At 38.1% G+C, this 19,343-nt stretch overlaps 1 non-coding gene across 1 annotated transcript; it reads right to left on the minus strand.

The window, feature by feature from the left end:
- Window positions 1-16,585: 16,585 nt before the first annotated feature.
- Window positions 16,586-16,692, minus strand: LOC120099553 (U6 spliceosomal RNA). Its single transcript, XR_005498697.1, has one exon. It is a non-coding gene; the product is annotated as a U6 spliceosomal RNA (small nuclear RNA).
- Between the last annotated feature and the right edge of the window lie 2,651 nt (window positions 16,693-19,343).

The following is a 19,343-nucleotide window of genomic DNA, read 5'->3' on the forward strand; positions in this document are numbered from 1 at the left end:
CTTGAGTTCAGGGATAGTGATTCCCCCTGAAGTCCTTTTATTGTTGAGGATAGCTTTAGCTATCCTGGGTTTTTTGTTATTCCAGACGAATTTGCAAATTGTTCTGTCTAACTCTTTGAAGAATTGGATTGGTATTTTGATGGGGATTGCATTGAATCTGTAGATTGCTTTTGGTAAAATGGCCATTTTTACTACATTAATCCTGCCAATCCATGAGCATGGAAGATCTTTCCATCTTCTGAGGTCTTCTTCAATTTCTTTCCTCAGTGTCTTGAAGTTCTTATTGTACAGATCTTTTACTTGCTTGATTAAAGTCACACCGAGGTACTTTATATTATTTGGGTCTATTATGAAGGGTGTCATTTCTCTAATTTCTTTCTCGGCTTGTTTCTCTTTTGTATAGAGGAAGGCAACCGATTTATTTGAGTTAATTTTATACCCAGCCACTTTGCTGAAGTTGTTTATCAGCTTTAGTAGTTCTCTGGTGGAACTTTTTGGATCACTTAAATATACTATCATGTCATCTGCAAATAGTGATATTTTGACTTCTTCTTTTCCCATCTGTATCCCCTTGATCTCCTTTTGTTGTCTGATTGCTCTGGCTAGAACTTCAAGAACTATATTGAATAAGTAGGGAGAGAGTGGGCAGCCTTGTCTAGTCCCTGATTTTAGTGGGATTGCTTCAAGTTTCTCTCCATTTAGTTTAATGTTAGCAACTGGTTTGCTGTATATGGCTTTTACTATGTTTAGGTATGGGCCTTGAATTCCTATTCTTTCCAGGACTTTTATCATGAAGGGGTGTTGAATTTTGTCAAATGCTTTCTCAGCATCTAATGAAATGATCATGTGGTTCTGTTCTTTCAGTTTGTTTATATAATGGATCACGTTGATGGTTTTCCTTATATTAAACCATCCCTGCATGCCTGGGATGAAGCCTACTTGATCATGGTGGATGATTGTTTTGATGTGCTCTTGGATTCGGTTTGCCAGAATTTTATTGAGTATTTTTGCGTCGATATTCATAAGGGAAATTGGTCTGAAGTTCTCTTTCTTTGTTGTGTCTTTGTGTGGTTTAGGTATAAGAGTAATTGTGGCTTCATAGAAGGAATTCGGTAGGGCTCCATCTGTTTCAATTTTGTGGAATAGTTTGGATAATATTGGTATGAGGTCTTCTATGAAGGTTTGATAGAATTCTGCACTAAACCCGTCTGGACCTGGGCTCTTTTTGGTTGGGAGACTTTAATGACTGCTTCTATTTCCTTAGGAGTTATGGGGTTGTTTAACTGGTTTATCTGTTCCTGATTTAACTTCGGTACCTGGTATCTGTCTAGGAAATTGTCCATTTCCTGAAGATTTTCAAGTTTTGTTGAATATAGGTTTTTATAGTAAGATCTGATGATTTTTTGAATTTCCTCTGAATCTGTTGTTATGTCTCCCTTTTCATTTCTGATTTTGTTAATTTGGACGCACTCTCTGTGTCCTCTCGTTAGTCTGGCTAAGGGTTTATCTATCTTGTTGATTTTCTCAAAGAACCAACTTTTGTTTCTGTTGATTCTTTCTATGTTCCTTTTTGTTTCTACTTGGTTGATTTCAGCTCTGAGTTTGATTATTTCCTGCCTTCTACTCCTCCTGGGTGTATTTGCTTCTTTTTGTTCTAGAGCTTTTAGGTGTGCTGTCAAGCTGCTGACATATGCTCTTTCCTGTTTCTTTCTGCAGGCACTCAGCGCTATGAGTTTTCCTCTTAGCACGGCTTTCATTGTGTCCCATAAGTTTGAGTATGTTGTATCTTCATTTTCATTAAATTCTAAAAAGTTTTTAATTTCTTTCTTTATTTCTCCCTAGACAAGGTTATGATTGAGTACAGCACTGTTCAATTTCCACGTATATGTGGGCATTCTTCCCTTATTGTTATTGAAGACCAGTTTTAGGCCGTGGTGGTCCGATAGCACGCATGGGATTATTTCTATCTTTCTGTACCTGTTGAGGCCCGTTTTTTGACCAATTATATGGTCAATTTTGGAGAAAGTACCATGAGGAGCTGAGAAGAAGGTATATCCTTTTGCTTTAGGATAGAATGTTCTATAAATATCCGTTAAGTCCATTTGGCTCATGACTTCTCTTAGTCTGTCGACATCACTGTTTAATTTCTGTTTCCATGATCTGTCCATTGATGAGAGTGTGGTGTTGAAATCTCCCACTATTATTGTGTGAGGTGCAATGTGTGTTTTGAGCTTTAGTAAGGTTTCTTTTACGTATGTAGGTGCCCTTGTATTTGGGGCATAGATATTTAGGATTGAGAGTTCATCTTGGTGGATTTTTCCTTTGATGAATATGAAGTGTCCTTCCTTATCTTTTTTGATGACTTTTAGTTGGAAATTGATTTTATTTGATATTAGAATGGCTACTCCAGCTTGCTTCTTCTGACCATTTGCTTGGAAAGTTGTTTTCCAGCCTTTCACTCTGAGGTAGTGTCTGTCTTTGTCTCTGAGGTGTGTTTCCTGTAGGCAGCAGAATGCAGGGTCCTCGTTGCGTATCCAGTTTGTTAATCTATGTCTTTTTATTGGGGAGTTGAGGCCATTGATATTGAGAGATATTAAGGAATAGTGATTATTGCTTCCCGTTATATTCATATTTGGATGTGAGGTTATGTTTGTGTGCTTTCATTCTCTTTGTTTTGTTGCCAAGACGATTAGTTTCTTGCTTCTTCTAGGGTATAGCTTGCCTCCTTATGTTGGGCTTTACCATTTATTATCCTTTGTAGTGCTGGATTTGTAGAAAGATATTGTGTAAATTTGGTTTTGTCATGGAATATCTTGGTTTCTCCATCAATGTTAATTGAGAGTTTTGCTGGATACAGTAACCTGGGCTGGCATTTGTGTTCTCTTAGGGTCTGTATGACATCAGTCCAGGATCTTCTGGCCTTCATAGTTTCTGGCGAGAAGTCTGGTGTGATTCTGATAGGTCTCCCTTTATATGTTATTTGACCTTTTTCCCTTACTGCTTTTAATATTCTTTCTTTATTTTGTGCGTTTGGTGTTTTGACTATTATGTGACGGGAGGTGTTTCTTTTCTGGTCCAATCTATTTGGAGTTCTGTAGGCTTCTTGTATGTCTATGGGTATCTCTTTTTTTAGGTTAGGGAAGTTTTCTTCTATGATTTTGTTGAAGATATTTACTGGTCCTTTGAGCTGGGAGTCTTCACTCTCTTCTATACCTATTATCCTTAGGTTTGATCTTCTCATTGAGTCCTGGATTTCCTGTATGTTTTGGACCAGTAGCTTTTTCCGCTTTACATTATCTTTGACAGTTGAGTCAATGATTTCTATGGAATCTTCTGCTCCTGAGATTCTCTCTTCCATCTCTTGTATTCTGTTGGTGAAGCTTGTATCTACAGCTCCTTGTCTCTTCTTTTGGTTTTCTATATCCAGGGTTGTTTCCATGTGTTCTTTCTTGATTGCTTCTATTTCCATTTTTAATTCCTTCAACTGTTTGATTGTGTTTTCCTGGAATTCTTTCAGGGATTTTTGTGTCTCCTCTCTATGGGCTTCTACTTGTTTATTTATGTTTTCCTGGAATTCTTTCAGGGATTTTTGTGTCTCCTCTCTATGGGCTTCTACTTGTTTATTTATGTTTTCCTGGAATTCTTTCAGGGATTTTTGCGATTCTTTCAGGCATTTTTGCGATTCCTCTCTGTAGGCTTCTACTTGTTCTCTAAGGGAGTTCTTCATGTCTTTCTTGAAGTCCTCCAGCATCATGATCAAAAATGATTTTGAAACTAGATCTTGCTTTTCTGGTGTGTTTGGATATTCCATGTTTGTTTTGATGGGAGAATTGGGCTCCGATGGTGCCATGTAGTCTTTGTTTCTGTTGCTTGGGTTCCTGGGCTTGCCTCTCGCCATCAGATTATCTCTAGTGTTACTTTGTTCTTCTATTTCTGACAGTGGCTAGACTGTCCTATAAGCCTGTGTGTCAGGAGTGCTGTAGACCTGTTTTCCTCTCTTTCAGTCAGTTATGGGGACAGAGTGTTCTGCTTTCCGGCGTGTAGTTTTTCCTCTCCATATTTTATATTGTTGCCTTATGTTATATATTTCAGATTACAGATTACATAACACATTTTATATATCATATTTTATATTGTATATACTATATGTTATATGATATATGATACAAGTTGCTATAATATGTTACTTATAGTATATCATATATCATGTATTATATGTTATATTTCATATATTATATATTGTATAGTCTGTATTGTGTGTTATATTAGTATTTATATTGATAATATATCAATCATATTGCATTGGATATTAAATATTATGTTTTATGCTAAATGTTATATAGCACTTGTTATGTACTATATAGTACATTATATTTTTTGTATTTATACATTATATCATGTATTCTATATCATATATCATAATTTATATTGAATGTTTTATATTTTATGTAGTACAAATAACAATTTATATATCAGATATGATATATCATATATCAAATGTTATACATTAGATATTATATTACATGTTACATGATAAATGTCATATGTCATGTGTTACTTATCACATATTGTATATTCCATATTATGTATTGTATGTTATACTTATAGACTTTATATTGTTTATTGTATATTTTATATTATATTTATTTTTATATTTATAATAATTTATTATATATTTTATATAGCAATTATCATATATGATATATCATACAATCACATTTCATATATCATACTGTATATATCATATCATATAGTATATAATATATTGTATGTTATATATCATGTATCATTTATAATATTCCTTTATCATATACATCAAAAATTATATGTTATACATTTTATATCATATATTATATTTTATCTCTAATGTAACATATATTCATTATATTTATTATGTATCATAAATATATTATATATTATGTTATATATGCCATATATTAGAGGTTACATATTAAACATTATATTTTATAGCCTATATTATACATATTACAAATGTTAATGATATTATAGATATTATATATCATGTTATCAATATTATGTCTTATGTTATATATCATAATTTATAATACACGTCATATTATATATTGCATTATATAATTATATAAATAATTTGTAAGTGTATATTATGTGCTTCATATATACTACATACCATATATGATATATACATATTATATAGTTATAATATATTGTATATAATATATAAAATATACATTTACATAGGTTACATATATAAATATAATATGCATATATCATATTTGCTATATAATTATAATATATAATAAAATATGTTATTTTAAAAAGTTTTCTGTTCATTCATTTTTACACTACAGATATTATTCCCCTCACAGTCCACCTCATACCTCCTCCCTACCCCTGCCCTACTGTCTCCACAAGGATATCCCCACCCTACTCACCCCAGCAGACCTCTAAACTTCCTGGGGTTTCCAGTCTCTTGAGGGTTAGGTGCATCTTCTCTGACTCAACCCAGATCAGTGCGTTATCTGCTGTATATTTGTTGGAGGCCTCATGTCAGCTGGTGTATGCTGCCAGGTTGGTGGTCCAGTGTCTGAGAGATCTCAGGGGTCCAGGTTAGTTAAGACTGCTAGTCCTCCTACAGGGTTGCCCTTCTCCTCAGCTTCCTCTAGCTTTTCCCTAATTCAACCAGAGGCTTCACCAGCTTTTGTTCCTTGGTTAGATGCACATATCTGCATGTGACTCTTTCAGCTGCTTGTTGAGTATTTCAGAGAACAGTCATGGTAGGTCCCTTTTTGTGAACACCCTGTAGCCTCAGTAATGGTGTGAGATCTTGGGGCCTCCCCTTGATCTGGATCCCACTTTGGGCCTGTCTCTTGACCTTCTTTTCCTCAGGCTCTTCTCCATTTCCATCCCTGTATTTCTTTCAGACAGGAAGAATTATGGGTCAGAGCTTTTACTGTAGGATAACATCTCCATCACTCACTTGATGACTTGTCTTCTACTGGAGAGGAATTCAATAAGTTCCCTCTCCCCACTGTAGGGCCTTTCCTCTAGGATCCCCCCCGTTTGAATCCTGAGGATCTCTTACTTCGAAGGTCTCTGGTACATTCTAGAGCATCCTCCCAACCTCCTTCCTCCCGAGGTTGCCTGTTTCCATTCTTTCTGCTGGCTCTTAGGGCTTCAGCACTTTTCCCTCACCCAATACCAGATCATGTTCCCCTCTCCCCCCCACCCCACCCCCTGTCCCTCCCTCCCTTTCCCCTTGTTGTTGCTTTCTTCTCCCTCCCAAGTGGTACTGTGCTGTCCTAACTTAGGCCTTTCAGCTTGTTGAACTTTTTGAGTTTTGTGGACTGTATCTTGGGTATTATGTACTTTTCTTTTAGCTAATATCCACTTATTAGTGAGAACATACTGTGCATGTCCTTTTGGGTATGAGTTACCTCAGTCAAGATTATATTTTCTAGTTCCATCCATTTGCCTGCAAAACACAGGATGTCCTCATTCTTAATAGCTAAGTAGTATTCCATTGTGTAAATGAACTACATTTTCTGTATCCACTCTTGGGTCATGGGACATCTGGGTTGTTTCCAGCCTCTGGCTATCAAAAATAAGGAAGCTATGAACATAGTGGAACATGTGCCCCTGTAGCATGCTGGGGCATATTTTGGGTATATTCCCAAGAGTGGCATTGCTGGGTCTTTAGGTAAGTCTACTTCCAATTTTCTGAGGAACCTCCAAATGGATTTCCTGAGTGGTTGCACCAGTTTGCAATCCCACCAGCAATGGAAGTGTATTCCTTTTTCTCCACATCCTCGCCAACATGTCTTGTCACCTGAAGTTTTGATCTTAGCCATTCCGACTGGTGTCAGGTGGAATCTCAGGGTTGTTCTGATTTTCATTTCTAAGGACTTTGAACATTTCTTTAGGTGCTTCTCAGCCATTCGAGATTCCTCTGATGTGAATTCTTGGTTTATTTCTATACCCCATGTTTTTGATTGGGTTGTTTGGATTTTGGTGGTTAGCTTCTCGAGTTCTTTATATATTTTGCATTTTAGCCTTCTATCAGATGTGGTGTTAGTGAAGATTTTCTCCCAATTGGTAGGATGCCGATTTGTCTTACTGACAGTGTCCTTTACCTTAAAGAATCTTTCCAGTTTCATGAAGTCCCATTTATCAATTCTTGATCTTAGAGCCTAAGCCAGTGGAATGCTGTGCCAATGATTTTAAGGCTCTTTCCCACTTTTTCTTTTATTAGATTGAGTGTATCTGGTTTTATGTTGAGGTCTTTAATCCACTTGAACTTGAGCTTTGTTCATGGTGACAAATATGGGTCTGTTTTCATTTTTCTACATACAGATATCCAGTTAGACCAGCAACATTTATTTAAGATGCTTTCTTTTTTCCATTGTATATTTTTGGCTTCTTTGACAATTAATTAATCATTTATTATTAAATATTTGTTTATTTTTATTATTTATTATTTGTTATTAATTATGTAAAATGTTTAATATATTATAGATACATATATATCTCTTATATCTAAAGACAAAGATATGAGAGAGAGAAAGGGAGGTAAGGGGAGAGAGAGAGAGAGAGAGAGAGAGAGAGAGAGAGAGAGAGAGAGAAGTGGGACTCTCATGTACCTCAGGCTGACCTGAAACTTACAGTAGGGTTAAGGCTGACTATGAACCTCTGATCCTCTTGCCTCCACCTAATAAGTATCTAGATTAAACATGGGCACTGTTAACTAAACCACATCTCCAGCTCCAGCCATATATATAATTGTATATAATACACATACACACACACATATATATATATATGTGTGTGTGTGTGTGTGTCTGTGTGTGTATATATGTGTGTGTGTGTGTGTGTGTGTGTATATATATATATATATATATATGATTATATGAACAACTAGAAATACCCTTAGGAAACAACAAATAACACACACTCATTAAATGTTTACTGTTGAATGAATAAAAGTAATAAACCTTGAGCTCCAATAGCCCTTTAGGACCTGGCTTTGTGTAAATTTGTTCATTTTAGCTGCTTTAAAGTATCATTAGGCTAGAATGCTTCAGCAAGTAGTCCTGGGAATGAAAGATATGTAATTCACTGCTTCATATGACTCCCCAGACAGGAATAGATTTTTAGGCTGCTGAGCGCAGAATGTTTTTTGGTTTTGTTTTTAATTTCAGATTTAATGATACATAGAATTATTTTTTGGAGGTGAGTCTTTTAACTGATGCTCTTTAGTGCGAGCTTCATTAAGGAGTGCTGCTAATGGGCCTTGCTTTTGTTGTTATAAGAATTTTTACTAATGAAAACAACATTCTGTAGATAGGTGTTTGGTTTTTACATTGTGCATCATTTTATACTTAGACTCATCTTTCTGTTGGTGAAATCATGAGTCCAAAGTTACAAAGTTGTCTCTTTGGGGTTTTGTTGTTGCTATTTTGGTAATACATCCTGTGTATGAGTACGAGAAAACAATTCCTGTTTCATAGTTCCTGTATACTATACATTAAGAGATGTTTTCAAAATGTATCTGTTATATAATATGCTGTAGCAAATTAAAACTGCTTCGTGGTTGAGGGAAATGAACAATTTGCTAGAGACTGTGATCTGCGATGTGTATTTATCACTGAAAGGAGAGTTTGCAATTCAAGCCAGGCAACAGTCTTGGTGAGAGATTTTGATGAACTCATGTGTAGTGATTTGAATGAGAATGGCCCTCTTGGGGTCATAATTTTCTATGCTAGGTCCCCAATTAGTGGCACTGTTTGGGAAGGATTAGAACATGTGGCCTTGTTGGAGGAGTGCATATCTTGGGGAAAGCTTTGGGGTTTCAAAAGATCATGCCAGACTGCTCCCCCATCTCCTTCTCTCCTTTTCTCTCTACCTCCCTCCTTTCCACCTTCACTCACACCCTCTCTCTGCCTGAAACTTGCTGATCATCTGTGAGCTCTGAGCTACTTCTCAAACACAATTTCTTCCTATCTGCTGCCACACTCCCCACCATGATGACAATGCACTCATCCTCTGACTGTAAGCCATTACGCCATAAAAGGCTTCCTTTTGATAAGTTTCTCTGGTCATTCTGTCACCTCACAGCAATAGTAACCCTAATTAAGACAATATAGAAAAAGGTTTCCCTTTACTCCAGATAATTCCAGCTATATGTGATGATATACACAATTAATTCCCCAACACTCAAGACTCAGAGGCAGGTAGATCTCTGTGAAAGTGAGGCCAGCTCAGTCTACATGGCAAGTTCCAAGCCAGCCAAGGCTGCAAAGTGAGACCTTATCTCAAGAAAAAAAACCACCAAAAACAAAACCCACAATCTTTGGAAAACAAAACAACAAACAGCTTGGAGATATTTTATTTTGATCCCTACACCAGCTTGTCTTAAAAATAATTCCCAAGGCTTACAGCATTATTGAAACTATGTTTCTTAAATCCTCCAAGAAATGCAGTGGTTCTGTCTTCTTCTCATGTGGAAGAAATGAACTGGGTTTTGAAAGATTATCAGGGAAGAAGCACAGCTCTGGTATTTAATCTCATGTTGTAGTGAAATTTAGAACATATGTAGAAATACAAGTAGGGAATTCATCTTTTTAGAATAGAAAATTCAAGTCTTGATTCATGCCCTTCGTTGGAATGTACCAAAATTATTTCTGCTACCTTTCTTGCTCAGTAATAGGGACTGACAAAGGTGTCCAGAGCTTTCTATGGAAAGGAAGAAGAAGGAAAAGTCCCATGCTAAGCAGAAATGAGAAAGTAGAGAGACACGTTAAGTAGCTTTTAGCATCACAATGAGCCCCTGGAATTTGGTAGTAGTAGTAGATGGCCTTGCTACTGGCTGATTCAGATTTGACTATTCCATATGCAAATACAAGATTGGCTCTTGCCATTATGAATTTTGAGGTGTTGGGTGATTTAAGGCTAGGCACAACTGCCCAAAGGAACAAAAGTAGACAAAAGACAGAAAACCAGCTAGAAGCAGAGATTACCGGAAGATGGCATAATCAATAAGTCACTCTTGCTTCTCATATTCAGGGGGGCTGCAATATGGGTAACTGAAATAATAAAGAAAAATGATTCTAATGGTTTAAAAGTGCTGGAGGCCCAGGAAAGAAATATGATTATTAAAGAAGACTATTCTGTAGGTTCTGTAGTTAGGCTTGGATGATCTCAGATAAGCCTGCTAGAGGAAGAAAGACATAGAGATTAAGTTGCATTTGATACCTTGTCAGATAGCAAGCCAAGCTTCCAGAAACAGAATGACATAGATTACCTACAAGACATAGTTATTGGAGAGCTCAAAGGCAACCAGAATAACCCAGGAAAACAGCCTATACTAATGGGTGAGGTGAAGCATCTCTAGCTATGGGTGTTGTATGAAGTTTTGTGTGTGTGTGTGTGTGTGTGTGTGTGTGTGTGTGTGTGTGTGTGTGTGTGTTGGTGTTTGTTACATGGCAATAGATAACAAATACAGGGAATAATGATGATGCTTCATATGTAGGCTCTATATTGTATATTCTCAAGCCATTATTAATTTTCTTAAGTAAAATGGTGGTTTAGATATGTAAAACGGTATATTTCAGTTCTAATCCCAGAAGGCATTGATTATTAAAGGAAAATATCAGTGCCTAACACAGGATAGTTCCCTACAAGTTATTAGTCATGGAGGGCTCAAAGGTACTGTGATGGTTTGTATGTGCTTAGCCCAGAAAGTGGCACTATTAGAAGGTGTGGCCCTGTTGGAATAGGTGTGGCCTTAATGGAGTATATATGTCACTGTGGGTGTGGGCTTAATACCCTAGCCCTAGCTGCATGGAAGTGAGTATTCTGCTAGCAGCCATCAAATGAAGATACAGAACTCTCAGCTCTTCCTGTACCATGCCTGCCTGGATGCTGCCATGTTCCTACCTTGATGATACTAGACTGAACCTCTGAACCTGTAAGCCAGCCCCAATTAAATGTTGTCTCTATAAGACTTGTCTTGGTCATGGTGTCTGTTCACAACAGTAAAATAATAACTAAGACAGGTACCCAACACAACAAAGGCTATTATTTTCCTCTGATAAAGATTGCCCACCATAACTAGATGGTATACTCTGTTGCTGAAGACACCACATAATTTGGTTACAATATATGAATAAATCTCAAACTTACTGGGAAACTTACCCATGATGGTTAGCTTTCATAGTGTCAAAAGATACTATACAGACTTCTGGGGGAGAAAAGACATCAATGTCCTTGCCTGACACTGGACTTTAAATGTTACAATACTGATCTGTCAGTCAAGATGCATCCACTGATACAATACTGGCATATCATTATGTAGGTAATCAACTGCCTTCTGATTGGATTTGAGGCCTGTTTCACAATATCAAGCCTGACCCTATAAAGCTGGTCAAAAGCCTATGGCTTGGGAAGTCATATAGCAGGTATCTACTCTTATTTTGCTAACTGTTCTTGCATTGAAATTGCCTTCGAAATATTCATAGCAATAGATCTCTGACCTTCTTATGCTTGGTTGGAGACATTTCTTTTCTGCAGTAGACAGTGATTATCCAAAGACTTGTAACTGTTCACTGTGCTGAGAGCAAGTGACTGTGGGTGTTCTTCTGGACTGGGCATAGATGTAACACACCTCGACTTAAAGCATCTTTAGTTGCCTGTGATAGAGTAGACCATGACAGGTAACTCGGTAAGGTAGAGTGGGTCTGAGACCCCAGCACTCCAGTACAAACCTAAGACAGTAAGTGCCTCCCTACTCTTTACTAGATTTCTAGACAGGAACAAGCGCTACATTTCCCACATTGGTCACATAACCCAGAACACAGTTCTCAATGTTAATGAGGTATCTAGAACGCCCTGAGAGTTTTTGACAATAACCTTCCCTTCCTGGACATTCTCCCCTGCAAAAGGTATTTAATCTCTGGTCCACCCTGAAAAGTTGGTATAAATTCATTTCTGTGATAAACAGTCAATAAATAGTATGGATAAACATGGAGTGTCTCTTCCATCAAAACTACTTTGGGGAGCATGGAGGCCTTTGCCTACAGAGCTACAGTCTACGTCTCGGGTAGAAGACCTCTCCAGGCTTCCAGACAACCACCTCTTTGCTTAGAACTTTCACAGATGAGCTAAACTGGAGGTCCTATTTTCCCAAGCCTCAGGCTAGTCACTGCCCTTAGCCCTGTGTTTCAGAAGTTCCCTAAAACCCAGAATCTGACAGCAGCAGTACAGGAGATGCAGTCATGCACTTTCTGAATTTCGCCTTCCCAGTGGTGTGTCCAAACCCAAACTTACCTGCAAAAGACCTGCACGAGATCAAGCCAATAATCAACTCCAACACTGATGGGGGTGAGCCTTCTGAGGTCCTACACTTAGTAAAAGAGGTATTGGCAATTGATGCCTACTGAGAAGAAAATCCTTTTTATCTCTGGAAGTGTGGCCTTAGTTGCTCGATCTCCAATGGATTGTCCCATACCTGTGTGCATATATATGAACAGATCAAATGGACTCATTGGGTCAATAAAAAACAAAGGGATATGAAGTTGGGAGAGAAATTTGTTGTGGGCTAATTAGAAGGAGTTGAGGGAAGGGACAGAGAGGTAGCTATGATCAAAGTACATTGTACCATTATGAATTTTTCAAAGAATAAATTAGAACATCCTTTTAAATGTCCTTATCTTAGAAGATCAGCAATGTGTTATAATCACTACAACTTTCAAGTCTTGACAAAAATTATGCATAAGTGCCTAAAAAGTAAAGCAAATTATGACAAATGTTGCCAATAGTTCAATCTAGGTGATGAACATCCATGGGGATCATTTCATTTATCTTCCAACATTTCTATGTAAAAAGTTGGAAAGCAAAATTTTAGAAGTCACTTGTTCCTCATACTAAGCAAGCATTTTCATTCTAAAGGAAATGTTTTTGTAATTTGCTTTGGGAACTATCATTGTGAATAATCATCCAATTAACATTTGACCATAATTTCCTGGCTCTTCTCATAAACACTCAGGTACTCCATAAAGAACAAAGTCCAATTTTTTTTGTTTTGTTTTGTTTTTAATTTTTATCGAATATTTTACTTATTTACATTTCAAATGTTATTCCTCTTCCTGGTTTCCCATCTGCAGACCCCCTATCCCAACCTCTATCTCCCTTGCTTCCATGAGGGTGCTCTCACCCACCCACCCACCCACTCCTTCCCACCTCACCATTCTGGCATTCCCCTACACTGAAGCATCAAGCCTTCACAGGACCAAGGGCTTTTCTTCCTATTGATGCCAGGCAAGGCCATCCTCTGCTACATATGCGGCTGGAGCCATGGGTCCATTGCTGTGTACCCTTGGGATGGTGGTTTAGTCCCTGGGAGCTCTGGAGGGAGGGGTCTGATTGGTTAATATTGTTCTTCCTATGAGGTTGTAAACCCCTTCAGTTCCTTCAGTTCTTCCCCTAATTTCTCCATTTGGGAAATGTCCAAGACTAACAGGAGACATTTCATTCTAATTACTATAATTAACCATTTTACAAGCTCTTCAACGTGGGACTTAAAAATTCTTCATGAGCCATATAACTGTAGCATGTAGTCAAACCCCACCTGTTAATTCTAATTTGGAAGCAAGTAAAGGAAGAGAATATTGTATGAGCTAATAATAAATTGTTACACATTAAGCTATATATTATTACCTTCAAATATGTATAGTAATGCAGAACATCTAGGATGTTTCTGGTAAAATTCAGCATTTGATAAAATTCAACTAACTAACTAGTAAGGAAAATTTAAAGCACCTAATTCAATGCAGATCCCAACGGGAATTAGATTTTTTTTTTATCTTCTTTTTTTTTTTTTATTAACTTGAGTATTTCTTATATACATTTCGAGTGTTATTCCCTTTCCCGGTTTCCAGACAAACATCCCCCTCCCCCCTCCACTTCCTTATGGGTGTTCCCCTCCCAACCCTCCCCCCATTGCCGCCCTCCCCCCATAGACTAGTTCACTGGGGGTTCAGTCTTAGCAGGACCCAGGGCTTCCCCTTCCACTGGTGCTCTTACTAGGATATTCATTGCTACCTATGGGGTCAGAGTCCAGGATCAGTCCATGTATAGTCTTTAGGTAGTGGCTTAGTCCCTGGAAGCTCTGGTTGCTTGGCATTGTTGTACTTTTGGGGTCTTGAGCCCCTTCAAGCTCTTCCAGTTCTTTCTCTGATTCCTTCAATAGGGGACCTATTCTCAGTTCAGTGGTTTGCTGCTGGCATTCGCCTCTGTATTTGCTGTATTCTGGCTGTGTCTCTCAGGAGAGATCTACATCCGGCTCCTGTCGGTCTGCACTTCTTTGCTTCATCCATCTTGTCTAATTGGGTGGCTGTATATGTATGGGCCACATGTGGGGCAGGCTCTGAATGGGTGTTCCTTCAGTCTCTGTTTTAATCTTTGCCTCTCCCTTCCCTGCCAAGGGTATTCTTTTTCCTCATTTAAAGAAGGAGTGAAGCATTCACATTTTGATCATCTGTCTTGAGTTTCGTTTGTTCTAGGGACCTAGGGTAATTCAAGCATTTGGGCTAATAGCCACTTATCAATGAGTGCATACCATGTATGTCTTTCTGTGATTGGGTTAGCTCACTCAGGATGATATTTTCCAGTTCCAACCATTTGCCTACGAATTTCATAAACTCATTGTTTTTGATAGCTGAGTAATATTCCATTGTGTAGATGTACCACATTTTCTGTATCCATTCCTCTGTTGAAGGGCATCTGGGTTCTTTCCAGTTTCTGGCTATTATAAATAAGGCTGCGATGAACATAGTGGAGCACGTGTCTCTTTTATATGTTGAGGCATCTTTTGGGTATATGCCCAAGAGAGGTATAGCTGGATCCTCAGGCAGTTCAATGTCCAATTTTCTGAGGAACCTCCAGACTGATTTCCAGAATGGTTTTACAGTCTGCAATCCCACCAACAATGGAGGAGTGTTCCTCTTTCTCCACATCCTCGCCAGCATCTGCTGTCACCTGAGTTTTTGATCTTAGCCATTCTCACTGGTGTGAGGTGAAATCTCAGGGTTGTTTTGATTTGCATTTCCCTTATGACTAAAGATGTTGAACATTTCTTTAGGTGTTTCTCAGCCATTCGGCATTCCTCAGCTGTGAATTCTTTGTTTACCTGTGAACCCCATTTTTAATAGGGTTATTTGTTTCCCTGCGGTCTAACTTCTTGAGTTCTTTGTATATTTTGGATATAAGGCCTCTATCTGTTGTAGGATTGGTAAAGATCTTTTGCCAATCTGTTGGTTGCCGTTTTGTCCTAACCACCGTGTCCTTTGCCTTACAGAAGCTTTGCAGTTTTATGAGATCCCATTTGTCGATTCTTGATCTTAGAGCATAAGCCATTGGTGTTTTGTTCAGGAAATTTTTTCCAGTGCCCATGTGTTCCAGATGCTTCCCTAGTTTTTCTTCTATTAGTTTGAGTGTGTCTGGTTTGATGTGGAGGTCCTTGATCCACTTGGACTTAAGCTTTGTACAGGGTGATAAGGATGGATCGATCTGCAGTCTTCTACATGTTGCCCTCCAGTTGAACCAGCACCATTTGCTGAAAATGCTATCTTTTTTCCATTGGATGGTTTTGGCTCCTTTGTCAAAAATCAAGTGACCATAGGTGTGTGGGTTCATTTCTGGGTCTTCAATTCTATTCCATTGGTCTATCTGTCTGTCTCTGTACCAATACCATGCAGTTTTTATCACTATTGCTCTGTAATACTGCTTGAGTTCAGGGATAGTGATTCCCCCTGAAGTCCTTTTATTGTTGAGGATAGCTTTAGCTATCCTGGGTTTTTTGTTATTCCAGACGAATTTGCAAATTGTTCTGTCTAACTCTTTGAAGAATTGGATTGGTATTTTGATGGGGATTGCATTGAATCTGTAGATTGCTTTTGGTAAAATGGCCATTTTTACTATATTAATCCTGCCAATCCATGAGCATGGGAGATCTTTCCATCTTCTGAGGTCTTCTTCAATTTCTTTCCTCAGTGTCTTGAAGTTCTTATTGTACAGATCTTTTACTTGCTTGGTTAAAGTCACACCGAGGTATTTTATATTATTTGGGTCTATTATGAAGGGTGTCGTTTCCCTAATTTCTTTCTCGGCTTGTTTCTCTTTTGTATAGAGGAAGGCAACTGATTTATTTGAGTTAATTTTATACCCAGCCACTTTGCTGAAGTTGTTTATCAGCTTTAGTAGTTCTCTGGTGGAACTTTTGGGATCACTTAAATATACTATCATGTCATCTGCAAATAGTGATATTTTGACCTCTTCTTTTCCGATCTGTATCCCCTTGATCTCCTTTTGTTGTCTGATTGCTCTGGCTAGAACTTCAAGAACTATATTGAATAAGTAGGGAGAGAGTGGGCAGCCTTGTCTAGTCCCTGATTTTAGTGGGATTGCTTCAAGTTTCTCTCCATTTAGTTTAATGTTAGCAACTGGTTTGCTGTATATGGCTTTTACTATGTTTAGGTATGGGCCTTGAATTCCTATTCTTTCCAGGACTTTTATCATGAAGGGTGTTGAATTTTGTCAAATGCTTTCTCAGAAAAATATGGAACGCTTCACGAATTTGCGTGTCATCCTTGCGCAGGGGCCATGCTAATCTTCTCTGTATCGTTCCAATTTTAGTATATGTGCTGCCGAAGCGAGCACAAAGTCCAATTTTTAAATCACGTTCAAAATACACAGAAATTTCCATCTAATTTATAAATTTCTGGTCTCATTTATCCTTACCAAATCTGATAATACATAATGATAACATGTTAAATCCCACAGTCATCTTAATCAAATACATTAGTTAAATTTGATGGAGCAGTTTTATTTTTACTTTTTGGAACCAAAAATCCCTGCACCCAACCCTCTATATTCTCACAGGCTATGTCTAAACAATAGTTAATAAATAGTTAAATGGTAAAAGACCAGGTTTACTTTAGAGGTAGAGTGGCCAGGTCTGCTCCTTCATAAGCTGTAAGAAACCCAACAGTTCAGTGGACAGATACAGTAGCCAGAACTCTCCCTGGAAGTAGGATGTTGGAAGCTATAGAGATCAGGAATCAAATCTCAGTTATGCTACCTTATTTTTTTGCTTTTTAATATTTGTGTGTGAGAGTATTTTGCCTGCATGTATTCATGCTGGGTAGCTGAGAAGGCCAGAACAGGGAGTCAGATCTCCTGTTTTTAATATTTTTTGTGTGTATGAGTATTTTGCCTGCCCATATACATGCTCGGTAGCTGAGCAGGCAAGAACTGGAAGTGCAAATAGTTGTGAGCCACCATGAAAGTGCTGGGATCAAACCTAGGTCCTCTGGAGAGTAGACATTGTTTATAAACAGTGAATAAACTCTACAACCCCTATTTTCTTCTTTTAGTTCATGATAATATATTTTTAAAAATTGAGTGTGTTCATGTTGGGGGATATGTGCGTGTTTACCTGTTGATAATCTCAGGCTCAGCACCACTGACCTCTTTTATTTTGAGACAGGGACTGTCACTGGCTAGTATTCACCAAGGAGCCTCTGCTAACTGACCAATTTGACCCAGGGATCCACCTGTTTTTGTCTCCAAAGTGCTGGAATTACAAGTGGGCACCACCACACCTGGCATTTTGGTTTGTTCAATTTACATAGGTTCTGGGGGATGGAATGCTAGTCCTCATGATTGAATGCAAGCGATTTACCAACTGTGCTATCACCTCAGGCCCCCAGCTGTTATTTTTCAAATATACTTACCACTCTGATCCTCAGTTCCCTATATTTTAAGGCAGAGAGCAAGATGACCATGTGATGACTACATTGTCATACTGATAAAATTACTATGTGACTGCATAGACATAATAACAAAAATTATTTGTTGTTGTAAAAATATAAAAAATAAAAGGCTGACGTCTACCCCGCTAGATCCAGTACCACAGTGCCCCATGATATCTGCTAGATATCTTAAGTCTCAGTCAGCAAAGCCTATCACCTGCTCTGCTCCATCCTGTATCATACTACTGAAGGCCTCTCTCTGAGCCTGGCAGCAGTCTCTCTACCTATCTAGTTCCCAAGGCAGGTTTCCATGCCAGAAGCGTACATCTCAACTCTGTGGCAGCCCAGTGTCTCTAGCCACCGCACACTTTCTTACACTTAAATCGCTACATGAAAGAACATACAACACAATAACCTTTGATCCAATTGATAAGTTATAATTGCCCACCTAAACATACAAAGCCTTGTACACATCCATCCCTTAAGAACATTTATAACAACCTGTAAAGGTACAGCGTAGAATCTTAATTTCAGCTTCCATGTTTTCCCTGGCTACTTCCTCTCTCCTCTTTCTTCAAACTTTTCTCCCGCCCATCCTTCTTTCTCATCCAATGACAGGCCTCATTCTATCTTGTACCTGCCTCACCTGTGACATCATCCCACAAGTATCAATCAAGTGACAACCATACCTTACACATAGTGTCCTATGACTTTGATGTCCTTGAGACTGACTCTCTGAAAAAGAGGAAGAGCAGGAAAACATCTGCCAGCTACATGTAGTTCAGCCCTGGACAGATTTGCAATGGGATACCACATGGGCTGCAAACACCCAAGAAGTCCTGCAAGGCAATTAACTGGAGTAAAGGAGAAGAACTTAAGTGTTTTCTTTTCATCTTTGTATCACATATCTATCACATTAACAAAGCATTCCATTTATTTAATTATAAGTAAATATATGCTAATTTATGAAGGAATGTTGTATGGATACAATTTATAAGTAAACCCATACCTTCATTCAACCAAGTCGGATGTTTAACACATAAAAATGAATTCTTTTATTAAAAGCATTTATTACTTTTTATTTCATGTACATGAGTGCTTGGCTTCAAGCAGCAACTGTGTTCCTGGAGTTGTCAGAGGCCAAAAGAGGGCATGAGATACCCTGGACATGTAACTACATATAACTGTGAGCTGTCATTGGGATTCTGGAAGCCAATTCCAATGTTTTCAAGTGCTGGGTCATCTCCCCAACTTGGGCACAGGGCTCTCCCCCCCAAGCCCCCATAATGAACAAAGAAACAGAAGATGGAGTTACATAGCTGAAAGTCAACTCTCCGGATATGTGTAGAGATGGTATGCATTATACATGTTTTCCTAGAGCAACAGAACCAATCATATATGTGAATAACAATACCAAAGTATTATTGTATGGAGTTGACTCATGAGATTATGAAGGCTGGGAAGATGAGAATCTGTAGAGTTGACACACCACTTTTAGCCCAACAGTCATCAGGGTGCAATAGAACGAAGAACATCAGTTATTCATATTCAAAGGCT

The sequence above is a fragment of the Rattus norvegicus genome, chromosome X (genome assembly GCF_036323735.1).
Source record: "Rattus norvegicus strain BN/NHsdMcwi chromosome X, GRCr8, whole genome shotgun sequence".
Taxonomy (NCBI): Eukaryota; Metazoa; Chordata; class Mammalia; order Rodentia; family Muridae; genus Rattus; species Rattus norvegicus.